Source organism: Pteropus medius, unplaced genomic scaffold, assembly GCF_902729225.1.
Source record: "Pteropus medius unplaced genomic scaffold, Ma_sr-lr_union100, whole genome shotgun sequence".
Lineage (NCBI taxonomy): Eukaryota > Metazoa > Chordata > Mammalia > Chiroptera > Pteropodidae > Pteropus > Pteropus medius.
Genome location: NW_024347732.1, coordinates 1327352 through 1331026, shown reverse-complemented (window position 1 = coordinate 1331026; position 3675 = coordinate 1327352). Strand labels below are relative to the sequence as shown.

Below are 3675 nucleotides of genomic sequence, written 5' to 3'. Positions count from 1 at the left end.
AAAAAACAGTGGATACTGCCAGCACTTCTCTCCAGGAGAAAGCTCCTTTAGCAGCTGCCCCAGCACTGGAGCTCAGAGTGAGTAAGCCCAAATGTGTGCCCTTTAAGAGGAATGTTTGCAACTCTTGCAGCCCTCTGCCTCACTCAGCCACAGTCTCCGCTGTTTTTTCACAGCCAGAGGTTGTGGGGACTTCTCGGCACTAGAACCCTGGGCTGAAGAGCCCAGTGTGGGGCTCCTTAGCTTGGGGGAGGAGCCTCTGCAGCCAAGATAACCTACCCAATTCTCAACCACCTCACACGGTTGTGGGACCAGCCTTGTTTTAGATCTCCACCCCTTCTACTGGTCTTGAAGTGACCTCTTATGTATGTCCTCAGTTATAGGACTTCTGTTCAGCCAGACCTCAGGCAACTCCTAGTGTTGGTTGTTCTGTAGTTTTGTTGTGTTTTTGGTGTGGTTGCGAGAGGAGATGAGCACAGCATCTATCTTCTATGCCATCTTTACCAGCCATCTCAAAGTTTCTTTTATAATCAGTGTACCTTGTTATGTTAAGCATGGAAAGAACGTAATAAATGGCATGAAAACCCTTTAATATTAGAATATTGGTTATAGAAAAAGGGAACATAATATGCTTCATCCCATGAAGTACAATGAAATTCAAAGACAAAATGAGTAAGACAATAGAACGAAATGAGAAAGAAATTGAAGAGAATAAAACAAATTGGGGACTAATATACAAACTAAAGAGAAAAGGAAAGAAAGGGAAGATGGGAAGAAGAGAGAGAGAAGAGGTAGCAAGGGAGAGAGAGGAAATAAGGAAGGAAGGAAGGAAGGAAGGAAGGAAGGAAGGAAGGGAAAGATAAGTTGATACCTGATAAAAATTTAATTTACTAATATTAACTCAGGATAATCACAGTGAATACAAAGGAAAAATACAAAGGAAATAATGTGATTACAGTAGAGATAAAAGTTCTAATGGGAAAAGAGAATTCAACATAATATAGCATTGCTATTTTTGGAATGAAGAATCCAATAAATTGAGCAGAAAAGAGTATACAAAGTTAAAGGGACACCCACCTGGAGATAAAGAGATACATTGAATTTACACGCGAAAACTCCCCTGCATCTCAGGAACTGAAAACACACAGAACCACATTCTGTTTAATTAAAATAAATGGTAAAAATAGGAAAATAATGTTGCTGGCCTCCATAAAATTTTATTAACTAAAAGGGAAAAATCAGACTGATTTTAAATATCTACACAACAACAATCAATGCTAGAATGTGATGAAGTAATGTTTAAAAAGTTTCAGGAAAAATAAAGCATAACCAAAGAGCATTAACTAAGATGTAATGTGAATATAAAGGAAATAGGCAGATATTCTGCGACATACATGAACTCAGAAAGAGAAAAAATGAACTCCTATTGAAAAAAAAGGGGAAAAAGAACCCCTTGTATTCGAGACACTCAAAAGATTAAAAAAAAAAATGGAATTAATAAATGTTAAAACTGGTAAAAGAACTGTAATTGTTCATAGTTGTTAGATACTAAATTGTAAGTTATTAAAATAGCTATTAAACAATTATTATTTATAATAATATATAATTATTAAAGTATTAAAATTATTTAAATGTAAAATTTAGTATAAAAAATATTCCAATTATTCAAAATCAGGAAGTGAGGAAGTAAGGAGAAAGTCTAAGATTCTTAGTTTCACACATGTCATAGTAAATAGCAAAAAGCTAAAATATAGTATACAAGTAAAAAGAATTATTTCAACAGTTTGATGAGTTTAATAATTTTTTTCCTTTTTTTTGAGATCTCATAAGGTCTTTTGGAAGGAAGTTTCCTTTGTGATTAAAATTTTTTTAATCTAAATTTCAGCATTACTTTATTTTTTAAATTTAATTTTTTTTTTTTTTTAGGCGAGGCTAAAAAGGACCTTGTCAGCTTACAATTCCTTATTTCTTTACTTGGTCTTCGTAGGTGGTCTCCCATCCAAGTACTAACCAGGCCCAACCCTGCTTAGCTTCCGAGATCAGACGGGATCAGGCTTGTTCAGGGTAGCATGGCCATAGACAGCATTACTTTAATATTCACTTCTGGTACATGTCTTTCTATTAAACTGACATAAAAATAATTTTAATAATTTTTAATTTAAAGGTAACATATAATTTCATCTCATTTTATAAAAATGTTTTCTACTAACTTCCCATTATTCTTTTGCTACATATGATTATCCAATGTTAACAATCACTATTTCTGGATGGCGAACTTCTGCATAATTCTTTATAATTTTTAGTTTGTGGTTTACAGTTTTGTTAGAATTTTTAATAATATGTATTTTTTTAAAAAGTATCATCAAGTTATTCATCCAAAAATAACAAAAAAGAAAGTTAAACTATCTTAGTAATTTATTACTTGTATGCTTTTTAGAATGTGAATTCACTTGTATTTATTTTCTTCTTACTTGTGACTTAATGTTCACGGATAAAGAAGACTTGAAATTCTTCTTTGCCAAAGATTACTTTAATAATTGGTGATTCACATTCATAGTGTTTCTCATATTTATATAGAGTTCATTCACTCATAATTTTTCTTTTCTTTTTTTTGCTGTTTTTGCTCTATTGACACAAAATCATTTTCTTAAATTCTAAAGTATAAAAAAGCACATACTATTCATACACACAATTTTAAGAAAAATAAAACAAACATCCCAGTACTCATAACCTAGCTTATGAAATAGAATGCTCCCAGTGTTTTGAAGTCTACTCTCCACACACAGAATTTCTTTTTTCTGTCTTTCTTACCTCCTCAGGTATTCTTTGACCTTTCAGGAAACATTTTTATAAGTCTCTTCTTGCTTTTTTTTTTTTTTTAATTTCCAGCATGTATTCAAAACAACATACTGTTTAATTCAACCTATTTTGAGTTTTATATAAATTAAATCACTATATATATTCATTCTGTTTTTGAGATGCATTTATATTATGTATTTATTTACGATTCATATTTTTTACCAATATATATTATTGCTACTAGAGTTATCCAGAAAAACAAAATCAATTGGATATACTTAGTATGATAGAAAAGATTTATTTTGAGGGATTGACTCACATGATTATGGAAGCTGAGAAGTAGCACTATCTGCTGTTTCTAAGCTGGAGGCCCAGGAAAGCCAAAGGTATAATTCCCATTAAAACCTGAGGGACTAGGAACCATGGGGGCCAATAATGTAATTCCCATTCTTAGTCTAAAGGCCCAAGTCCAGGGTGCTGATTGATGGTCCCGGTCAGAGTTCAAAGGCCTGGGAACCAGGGGCACCAGTGTGTCCAAGGTCAGGAGAAGATGGGTGACCCAAATCAAGCAGAGAGCAATTTTTTCTTCCTCAGCGTTTTTGTTTTCCTCAGACTCTCAAAGGATCGGATAATGCCCACCTGTATTGGAGTTTCTGGAACGCCAGCTAGCCATGTTAGAACTTCTTCAACACTCTATATATCTTAATCTTTCTTCTTTGCCTTGCTTTGTTAAAATCTATGTAATATATTTAGTTAAATATTCAGACTCTCAAATTCTTTCTTTAGCACTGTCCAGGCCTTTTTTTTTTCAACCTATTTATTGGATTTCAGATTTCTATCTTCAATAGAATATTATTTAGATTACAAAAACAAAATCTA

At 32.9% G+C, this 3675-nt stretch overlaps 1 pseudogene; it reads right to left on the bottom strand.

Moving 5' to 3' along the window:
* Positions 1-1962: 1962 nt before the first annotated feature.
* Positions 1963-2078, bottom strand: LOC120614345 (uncharacterized; annotated as a pseudogene).
* Between the last annotated feature and the right edge of the window lie 1597 nt (positions 2079-3675).